Here is an 11,816-nt window from a genome sequence, read left to right as displayed (position 1 = left end):
TAGTACTGCTGAGCTGGTTAAACTGTAGTAGGGTCCACATAGATACTAGTCATGCTGGTGTAGTCTATAGCTGAGCTGGTTAAACTGTAGTAGGGTCCACATAGATACTAGTCACGCTGGTGTAGTCTATAGCTGAGCTGGTTAAACTGTAGTAGGGTCCACATAGATACTAGTCAATGCTGGTGTAGTCTATAGCTGAGCTGGTTAAACTGTAGTAGGGTCCACATAGATACTAGTCATGCTGGTGTAGTCTATAGCTGAGCTGGTTAAACTGTAGTAGGGTCCACATAGATACTAGTCATGCTGGTGTAGTCTATAGCTGAGCTGGTTAAACTGTAGTAGGGTCCACATAGATACTAGTCATGCTGGTGTAGTCTATAGCTGAGCTGGTTAAACTGTAGTAGGGTCCACATAGATACTAGTCATGCTGGTGTAGTCTATAGCTGAGCTGGTTAAACTGTAGTAGGGTCCACATAGATACTAGTCATGCTGGTGTAGTCTATAGCTGAGCTGGTTAAACTGTAGTAGGGTCCACATAGATACTAGTCACGCTGGTGTAGTCTATAGCTGAGCTGGTTAAACTGTAGTAGGGTCCACATAGATACTAGTCACGCTGGTGTAGTCTATAGCTGAGCTGGTTAAACTGTAGTAGGGTCCACATAGATACTAGTCATGCTGGTGTAGTCTATAGCTGAGGCTGGTTTTTTAAACTGTAGTAGGGTCCACATAGATACTAGTCACGCTGGTGTAGTCTATAGCTGAGCTGGTTAAACTGTAGTAGGGTCCACATCGATACTAGTCATGCTGGTGTAGTCTATAGCTGAGCTGGTTAACATGTAGTAGGGTCCACATAGATACTAGTCACGCTGGTGTAGTCTATAGCTGAGCTGGTTAAACTGTGAGGGGTCCACATAGATATAGTCACCGCTGGTGTAGTCTATAGCTGAGCTGGTTAAACTGTAGTAGGGTCCACATAGATACTAGATCACGGCTGGGTGTAGTCTATAGCTGAGCTGGTTAAACTGTAGTAGGGTCCACATAGATACTATTCACGCTGGTGTAGTCTATAGCCTGAGCTGGTTAAACTGTAGTAGGGTACACATAGATAATAGTCACGCTGGTGTAGTCTATAGCTGAGCTGGTTAAACTGTAGTAGGGTCCACATAGATACTAGTCATGCTGGTGTAGTCTATAGCTAGCTGGTTAAACTGTAGTAGGGTCCACATAGATACTAGTCATCAGCTGGTGTAGTCTATAGCTGAGCTGGTTAAAACTGTAGTAGGGTCCACATAGATACTAGTCATGCTGGTGTAGTCTATAGCTGAGCTGGTTAAACTGTAGTAGGGGTCCACATAGATACTAGTCATGCTGGTGTAGTCTATAGCTGAGCTGGTTAAACTGTAGTAGGGTCCACATAGATACTAGTCATGCTGGTGTAGTCTATAGCTGAGCTGGTTAAACTGTAGTAGGGTCCACATAGATACTAGTCATGCTGGTGGTAGTCTATAGCTGAGCTGGTTAAAACTGTAGTAGGGTCCACATAGATACTAGTCATGTGGTGTAGTCTATAGCTGAGCTGGTTAAACTGTAGTAGGGTCCACATAGATACTAGTCATGCTGGTTGTAGTCTAGTAGCTGAGCTGGTTAAACTGTAGTAGGGTCCACATAGATACTAGTCATGCTGGTAGGCTGGTTAACTGTAGTAGGGTCCACATAGATACTAGTCATGGGCTGGTGTAGTATATAGCTGAGCTGGTTAAACTGTAGTAGGGTCCACATAGATACTAGTCATCTGCTGTGTAGTCTATGCTGAGTGAGCTGTTAAACTGTAGTAGGGTCCACATAGATACTAGTCATGCTGGTGTAGTCTATAGCTGAGCTGGTTAAAACTGTAGTAGGGTCCACATAGATACTAGTCATGCTGGTGTAGTCTATAGCTGAGCTGGTTAAACTGTAGTAGGGTCCACATAGATACTAGTCATGCTGGTGTAGTCTATAGCTGAGCTGGTTAAACTGTAGTAGGGTCCACATAGATACTAGTCATGCTGGTGTAGTCTAGCTGAGCTGGTAAACTGTAGTAGGGTCCACATAGATACTAGTCATGCTGGTGTAGGTGTCTATAGCTGAGCTGGTTTCAACTGTAGTAGGGTTCCACATAGATACTAGTCATGCTGGTGTAGTCTATAGCTGAGCTGGTAAACTGTAGTATGGTCCACATCAGATACTAGTCATGCTGTGTAGTCTATAGCTGAGCTGGTTAAACTGTAGTAGGGTCCACATAGATACTAGTCATGCTGGTGTAGTCTATAGCTGAGCTGGTTAAACTGTAGTAGGGTCCACATACGATACTAGTCCATGCTGGTGTAGTCTATAGCTGAGCCTAGGTTAGACTGTAGTAGGGTCCACATAGATACTAAGTCATGCTGGTGGAGCTATACTGACATAGATACTAGTCATGCTGGTGTAGTCTATAGCTGAGCTGGTTAAACTGTAGTAGGGTCCCACATAGATACTAGTCAATGCTGGTGTAGTCTATAGCTGAGCTGGTTAAACTGTAGTAGGGTCCACATAGAACTAGTCATGCTGGTGTAGTCTATAGCTGAGCTGGTTAACTGTAGGTAGGGTCCACATAGATACTAGTCATGCTGGTGTAGTCTATAGCTGAGCTGGTTAAACTGTAGTAGGGTCCACATAGATACTAGTCACGCTGTGTAGTCTATAGCTGAGCTGGTTAAACTGTAGTAGGGTCCACATAGATACTAGTCACGCTGGTGTAGTCTATAGCTGAGCTGGTTAAACTGTAGTAGGGGTCCACATAGATACTAGTCACGCTGGTGTAGTCTATAGCTGAGCTGGTTAAACTGTAGTAGGTCCACATAGATACTAGTCACTGTTGGTGTAGTCTATAGCTGAGCTGGTTAAACTGTAGTAGGGTCCACATAGATACTAGTCATGCTTGGTGTAGTCTATAGCTGAGCTGGTTAAACTGTAGTAGGGTCCACATAGATACTAGTCATGCTGGTGTAGTCTATAGCTGTGCTGGGTTAACTGTAGTAGGGTCCACATAGATACTAGTCATGCTGGGTGTAGTCTATAGCTGTAGCTGGTTAAACTGTAGTAGGGGTCCACATAGATACTAGCATGCTGGTGTAGTCTTAGCTGAGCTGGTTAAACTGTAGTAGGGTCCACAGTAGATACTAGTCATGCTGGTGATAGTCTATAGCTGAGTGGTTCAACTGTAGGTAGGATCCCACATCGATACTAGTCTGCTGGTTGTAGGTCTATAGCTGAGCTGGTTAACTGTAGTAGGGTCCACATAGATATAGTCACGTGGTATGTAGTCTATAGCTGAAGCTGGTTTAAACTGTAGTAGGGTCCACATAGATACTTAGTCACGATGGTTGTAGTCTATAGCTGAGCTGGTTAAACTGTAGTAGGGTTCCACATAGATACTAGTCATGTGGTGTAGTCTATCGCTGAAGCTGGTTAAACTGTAGTAGGGTCCACATAGATAGCTAGTCACCGTGGTGTAGTCTTATAGCTGAGCTGGTTAAACTGTAGTAGGGTCCACATAGGATACTAGTCATGCGGTGTATAGTCTATAGCTCGAGCTGGTTAGACTGTAGTAGGGTCCACATAGACTAGTCACGCTGGTGTAGTCTATAGCTGAGCTGGTTAAACTGTAGTAGGGTCCACATAGATACTAGTCACGCTGGTGTAGTCTATAGCTGAGCTGGTTAAACTGTAGTAGGGGCCACATAGATACTAGTCATGCTGGTGTGGTCTATAGCTGAGCTGGTTAAACTGTAGTAGGGTCCACATAGATACTAGTCATGCTGGTGTAGTCTATAGCTGAGCTGGTTAAACTGTAGTAGGGTCCACATAGATACTAGTCATGCTGGTGTAGTCTATAGCTGAGCTGGTTAAACTGTAGTAGGGTCCACATAGATACTAGTCATGCTGGTGTAGTCTATAGCTGAGCTGGTTAAACTGTAGTAGGGTCCACATAGATACTAGTCATGCTGGTGTAGTCTATAGCTGAGCTGGTTAAACTGTAGTAGGGTCCACATAGATACTAGTCATGCTGGTGTAGTCTATAGCTGAGCTGGTTAAACTGTAGTAGGGTCCACATAGATACTAGTCAAGCTGGTGTAGTCTATAGCTGAGCTGGTTAAACTGTAGTAGGGTCCACATAGATACTAGTCACGCTGGTGTAGTCTATAGCTGAGCTGGTTAAACTGTAGTAGGGTCCACATAGATACTAGTCACGCTGGTGTAGTCTATAGCTGAGCTGGTTAAACTGTAGTAGGGTCCACATAGATACTAGTCATGCTGGTGTAGTCTATAGCTGAGCTGGTTAAACTGTAGTAGGGTCCACATAGATACTAGTCATGCTGGTGTAGTCTATAGCTGAGCTGGTTAAACTGTAGTAGGGGCCACATAGATACTAGTCATGCTGGTGTAGTCTATAGCTGAGCTGGTTAAACTGTAGTAGGGTCCACATAGATACTAGTCATGCTGGTGTAGTCTATAGCTGAGCTGGTTAAACTGTAGTAGGGTCCACATAGATACTAGTCATGCTGGTGTTGATGGTCCCCAGATGTGATTTATTCTGCTCTGTTTTATGTCCAATCCTTATTTTCTGACTGATTTGAATTTGAAGAGATTTAAGGTTTTCATATTTGATAAAATACAATGTCCATTTCCATGAATCATGATGTCTGGTGTTGATGTATATTGGTTGTCATTCAGAACCATTGATATGTTTTCTCAGTTGGTTCTCTGTCTCTATGTAATTCTCCTCAGTATCATTGATCAGCTCGGCCCTAATTGATGTGTTCTCTGTCACCTGGAGCTGCATGGAAAATGGTCCAGGAACAAAAGGACAATTCAGGACTAGTCAGCCCACTACAAGCTGGTATCCCTTACTTTCTACTAAACTATATGAACTGGTTTCCCAGACACAGATTAATCCTAGTCCTGGACTAAAAAGCGTGTTCAATGTAGATGTCCAGGAAACCGTCCCTAAATGTGTCATCTTTCATCCTCCCATACTGCTCAGTCCAGCAACATTAAACCTGTCCAGCAGGTGGTGCTATTGACCAAACAATAAAACCAGCAGATATCTGGACTTGCCACTCAGTATATCAGTAATGTTCAGAATAGTACTTTAATATCATTGGAGATTGATGGTCTTTTTAATCCACTATCCAGAGTCAGGAACAGATGAAGTTAGGTCTGCTACTGTTCAGTGATTAAATATGATTTATGGTGATGGGAAATAAAAAAATCCAACACTAAACTTCATCTAGTAATAGTTTTCCTTTGTTATTTATTCCAAGGTATGTCTTTAAGTTGTAAATGGATTGTGTGGAGGTGAGCTGGTGGTGTGGCTGATAGAACAGAATGAAAAGGGAGGAAGAGGAAGAGGGGAGGAGTGAAGGGCTGTTCAAGAAACCAGATGAGGAAGAGAAAGATGTTCAGGGGAATTACTGGTCTCTGTTTCAAATGGTTCCCTATTCCCTACGTAGTGCACTACGGTGCTTCTGACCAGGTCTAAAGTAGTGTTCTACGTAGGGAATAGGGTGTAGATTTATTAGAATATCATGCTTTAGTGTTTGGCACAAAACATCTGTCATTAACCTGGTTTCAGAGTCTAATACACACCATCTGTTATTAACCTGGTTTCAGAGTCTAATACACACCATCTGTCATTAACCTGGTTTCAGAGTCTAATACACACCATTAACCTGGTTTCAGAGTCTAATACACACCATTAACCTGGTTTCAGAGTCTAATACACACCATTAACCTGGTTTCAGAGTCTAATACACACCATTAACCTGGTTTCAGAGTCTAATACACACCATAAACCTGGTTTCAGAGTCTAATACACACCATCTGTCATTAACCTGGTTTCAGAGTCTAATACACACCATCTGTTATTAACCTGGTTTCAGAGTCTAATACACACCATTTTCCTGGTTTCAGAGTGTAATACACACCATAAACCTGGTTTCAGAGTCTAATACACACCACCTGTCATTAACCTGGTTACAGAGTCTAATACACACCATTAACCTGGTTTCATAGTCTAATACACACCATAAACCTGGTTTCAGAGTCTAATACCCACCATCCGTCATTAACCTGGTTTCAGAGTCTAATACACACCATTAACCTGGTTTCAGAGTCTAATACACATCATCTGTTATTAACCTGGTTTCAGAGTCTAATACACACCATTTTCCTGGTTTCAGAGTGTAATACACACCATAAACCTGGTTTCAGAGTCTAATACACACCATAAACCTAGTTTCAGAGTCTAATACAAACCACCTGTCATTAACCTGGTTACAGAGTCTAATACACACCATTAACCTGGTTTCAGAGTCTAATACACACCATAAACCTGGTTTCAGAGTCTAATACACACCATCTGTCATTAACCTGGTTTCAGCGTCTAATACACACCATCTGTCATTAACCTGGTTTCAGAGTCTAATACACACCATCTGTCAATAACCTGGTTTCAGAGTCTAATACACACCATTAACCTGGTTTCAGAGTGTAATACACACCATAAACCTGGTTTCAGAGTCTAATACACACCACCTGTCATTAACCTGGTTACAGAGTCTAATACACACCATTAACCTGGTTTCAGAGTCTAATACACACCATAAACCTGGTTTCAGAGTCTAATACACACCATCTGTCATGAACCTGGTTTCAGCGTCTAATACACACCATCTGTCATTAACCTGGTTTCAGAGTCTAATACACACCATAAACCTGGTTTCAGAGTCTAATACACACCATCTGTCATTAACCTGGTTTCAGCGTCTAATACACACCATCTGTTATTAACCTGGTTTCAGAGTCTAATACACACCATAAACCTCCGTTTCAGAGTCTAATACACACCATTAACCTGGTTTCAGAGTCTAATACACACCATCTGTCATTAACCTGGTTTCAGAGTCTAATACACACCATCTACCATTAACCTGGTTACAGAGTCTAATACACACCATTAACCTGGTTTCAGAGTCTAATACACACCATCTGTCATTAACCTGGTTTCAGAGTCTAATACACACCATTAACCTGGTTTCAGAGTCTAATACACACCATCTGTCATTAACCTGGTTTCAGAGTCTAATACACACCATTAACCTGGTTTCAGCGTCTAATACACACCATCTGTCATTAACCTGGTTTCAGAGTCTAATACACACCATTAACCTGGTTTCAGAGTCTAATACACACAATTAACCTGGTTTCAGAGTCTAATACACACCATTAACCTGGTTTCAGAGTCTAATAGGGCTGGGCGATATATCGATATAAAAAATATATCGATATATATTTTAAATGTGATATGAAATTAGACCATTTCGCATATATCGATATAGTTGAAATTTGCGCTTTGATCCTTGCTCCAAGCAAGCTGCAGACCCGGAGCTCTCTGCGCTGCTCCCCGCGCCTCCTCTTTCATGCACAGAGGGCGGAGGGGCAGGAACAGACACTTCAACAAACATGGAGGAAGCAACAGCGTCTGCGGAGCGTTTTGACGAGGAATTGGTTAATAAAAGAAAAAGCATTGGCTCAGTCATTTGGAGATGGTTCGGATTCAAAGTATCAGATGAGCAACAAAATCACGTTATATGTAGGCAGTGCCATAAAAAAAAGTTCCAGCAATACAAATCTTTTTCACCACCTAAAACAGTGGCACAAACTGCAATACGAAGAGTGTGTGAAACTGCGCGCTGCAGAAGCCCCAGCCGCAAGCCGTCGACAACCCGAAAAAGCTCCAGCCCCGAAACAAAGCTCACTGCAAACTTCATTTTCCCGCAGTGTGGTGCCTAATGAAAAGAAAATTGGCAAGTGGTGTACTATAACTAAAGCGGTGTCCTATCACATTGCTAAAGATATGGTCCCTGTTGCAACTGTGGAACAAGTCGGATTCAAAAAGCTACTGAAAACTATGGACCCGAGATATGAGCTTCCCAACTACTTTGCACGAGAAGCACTGCCACAAATGTCCACTGAAGTCAGGCAGAGCCTTGCTGACCGGCTCGCTAACGGGACCCATTTTGCGTTGACCAGCGATATGTGGTCGAGCAGGACATGTGAGCCTGAGATGATGATGAAAACAGCGTCGTGTCGTCTCCAAAACAAGTTATTTCCCCCCCCCAGGATCACACCGGTGAGCATATAGCTGAGGCCTTGCAGGACGCAAGCTGGGAAACTCCCGAGAAAAGCATCCGGTTGCTATAACAACCGACAACGGGAGCAACGTGGTCAAAGCGGTGGAGCTGAACGAGCGGCTGAGGATGCAGTGCTTCGGTCAGACTACACTTGGCTATTGGGGAGTGCAGTGTTTTAAGGACTATTCACACATTTTACTGATTACAATATTACTTTTTCATTATTTTTTCCTTTGCAACTTTTTTTGGTTTTATGCTGCTGTCTTGGCCAAAAAATGTATTAAGTAGATTAATAAAACACAAAACATAAAGTATTTTAAAGAAAAAAACATATTAAAATATTAGTTTTTCATTATTTTCCTTTGTGTCTTGTCTGCAACTTTTTTTTGTTTTATGCTGCTGTCTCGGCCAAAAAATTGATTAAGTAGATTAAAATATTAGTTTTTCATTATTTTCCTTTGTGTCTTGTCTGCAACTTTTTTTGTTTTATGCTGCTGTCTTGGCCAAAAATGGATTAATAAAACACAAAACATAAAGTGGTAAAAGTAAAATCACTTACAATACAGGATGGTAGATTTCAGAACCATATTTATTAGGTTATTGGATAAGAATTAGTGATGCATTGATGTGTTTACCACTTTAATGTTACAGCTGGTAAAGGTGAGGTAATTAGGACTTTAAAATGCTGGTTAGCCTGTTGATATCATCAAGGTAACATATTTAGTTATTATGATAGACTATAGTTTTTTCTCTGGATTGAAAGAGCCAACTGCAAAGTAACTAGAAACTAATGTTGACACGTAGGTCGGCCTAAACATTGTGGAGTTTTTAGTGGAGTAGAAATATGAAGTAGCATTAAATACTAAGCATAAATACTAAGAACAACAACAAGAACGAAACATGAGTAAATGTACATACAGTATAGTCATCATTTATAAATTATACAAAAATAATAATACATAAAAATCACTTACAGGATTAAAATTCAGAAAATAAATGAATATAATATTTGATATTTATGATTAGGACTGGCGTTGATTAAAAAAACAAACTATGAAACAAGAAAATATTAATGTAGAATATTTCTAAAGCTTGATTTTGGAAAGCACTTAGTTGTATGAGTGTGTTAAAGTGAAAACAGAGTCAAATTTCTCGCATAAGCACATTTGTTTAATAGTTTTTTTATGATTCTGACAGGACATGGCATGAATGACAAGCGCGTCACCCGGGCCATTTCTCTGTGCAAGAGAATTGTAAGCTGTTTTTCGTACAGCTGGAAGAAAAGGAGACATCTTGCTGAAGTCCAGATTCAGCTGGGTCTGCCAAGTCACCAACTCATAACCGAGTCTGCCATACGCTGGGGATCAAGGCAGCAGATGATAGAGAGTCCTGGAGCAGGAAGGAGCACTGGCCAAAGTCCTGTCTAATGACAAAAAGACCAGGCACCTTGTCCCTACCTGGCAGGACTTAGAGGTCCTAGAAGCAGTCCAAAAGGTCCTGAAACCTCTCCAGGACTTTACCGATGCTTTGTCAGGTGAGGAGTACGTCACTCTATCATATGTAAAACCTGTGCTGCACCTTTTTAACGACAGTCTCCTGGCATGTGAAGAGGGTGATAGCGAGCTTTGCAAATCGATCAAGACCAGCATTGTTGAGTACCTCAACCGCAAGTATTCTGACCCAGCCACTACTGACCTATTGGAGATGGCTTCATTTGTGGATCCACGCTTCAGGGCCACCTATATCCCAAGTGAAAAAGTTGATGCATTGAAGCACAGAGCTGTCTTGGAGGTGGAGACGCTACTGGCTGATCAGAGCAGCTGTCAACCGCCTCACCTACGTGTGCCAACTGTGCCTGAGCCTGCAGATGGAGAAGCAGCAGTGGCACCAAAAGCTAAGACACTGGCAAGCTTCTTCAAGCAGCGCACAGCCACCACCACTGCGCCACCAACCAAGAGGGAGGCTATTGAAAATGAACTGTCAAGTTACTTGCAGTCAGCAAGTGTGGAGAGTGACACTGATCCCTCTCAAGTGGTGGAAGGATCATGAAGTTGTCTTTCCAGCTCTGAGCCACCTGGCAAAAAAGTATCTCTTGGTACCAGCTACCAGTTCACCCTCCGAAAGGGTTTTCAGCTGCAGTGGCAATATGGTGACCTGCCACAGAGCATCTCTGAAGCCGGATGCCGTTGACAGGCTGGTGTTTCTCGCACAAAATATTTAAACGAAGGAGGACACGCTTGTCTTCTAATGTCTACCTCAAGACAGCATTACTGTTTATCAAAGTAAAAAAAGAGGGGAAATGTTTATTGAGTTGATAGTCTGTTTCTTGTGCAACTGGTTGAGGCTGTTCAGATAAGAAATTGAGTTAACAAAAAGCAAATGGTAATCTCAGGCTGATGTTTAAAAAACATTTTCTCAAACTGAGCACTTTATTTTGTTCTTTATTCATATATAATTGCTGCCCTTACTAGGGTTTGTCATATTTTATTATTTTGTAATGTTCGTTATTTGCATCTGTGGATTTGTTAGAAAGGAGAAGAAATCTGTAATTTGATTTTAATAAGCCATTTAAAGTTGTCAAACTAAAAAAAAAGTTGACTTTTCTCATAAATATATATAATATTTATTTCAGAAAAAGATAGGCCTATTTTATTTTATAAGATATTTTTATTTATTTACATGTGCACCTTAAGAAGCTTAGATTTCCAAAAAGGTCGTCCTGTTGTTCTACAGTGTTTATGTTTACATGTTATTGTTATTTGAACAGCTGAGCATTTAATCTGAACCAGGTGAAGAGCCCTGTTTATTATTTATTCATTTGATTTTTCAACTGTTCACTGAAATAGCCGCTTTCAATAAAACTACTTGAGACATGTCATATCTGGCTTTGACTTTGACTGAACATTTGCTCTCACTTTGCGGAAAAAATATCGGGATATATATCTTATATCGATATTCAGCCTAAATATATCACACACAGGAATACACTCTCTGAGCCTGCACTTGCATGTTTTGCTCAACTCATTCTTAAAAAAAAAACTAGGTTTGAGTTGTGGTATCCACTCAGATTAAAGGTGGGTTCATCTGCTCTGTTCCCGAAGTGTGGTCTCCCTCAGATCCCAAGTTAGAGGGATCCCTCGTGCACCATTTACCCAGGTCGTCAGGAGCCAGGTCATTTACCCAGGTCGTCAGGAGTCAGGTCATTTACCCAGGTCGTCAGGAGCCAGGTCATTTACCCAGGTCGTCAGGAGCCAGGTCATTTACCCAGGTCATCAGAAGTCAGGTCATCAGGAGTCAGGTCATTTACCCAGGTCATCAGGACGTCAGGAGCCAGGTCATTTACCCAGGTCGTCAGGAGCCAGGTCATTTACCCAGGTCGTCAGGAGCCAGGTCATTTACCCAGGTCATCAGGAGCCAGGTCATTTACCCAAGTTGTCAGTCACCAAGTCAAGATTCACGTTCCCATCGCCAAATGTGGTTGCTAATTTCTTTAATATCAAATGAGACAACTTATCACACAAGTCAGAGTTATACTTAAACTAAATCTTTATTCACTTAATAATAAGGGAGCAGGTCAATACAACATACAATTATAAAGTGAAT

General features: G+C 41.7%; 1 pseudogene; it reads left to right on the top strand.

The window, feature by feature from the left end:
• Positions 1–170, top strand: part of LOC115186684 (tripartite motif-containing protein 16-like) — a 15,127-nt pseudogene extending 14,957 nt beyond the window's left edge.
• The last annotated feature ends 11,646 nt before the right edge of the window (positions 171–11,816 follow it).

Source organism: Salmo trutta, unplaced genomic scaffold, assembly GCF_901001165.1.
Source record: "Salmo trutta unplaced genomic scaffold, fSalTru1.1, whole genome shotgun sequence".
NCBI lineage: Eukaryota > Metazoa > Chordata > Actinopteri > Salmoniformes > Salmonidae > Salmo > Salmo trutta.
This window is presented reverse-complemented; position numbering and strand designations above follow the sequence as displayed.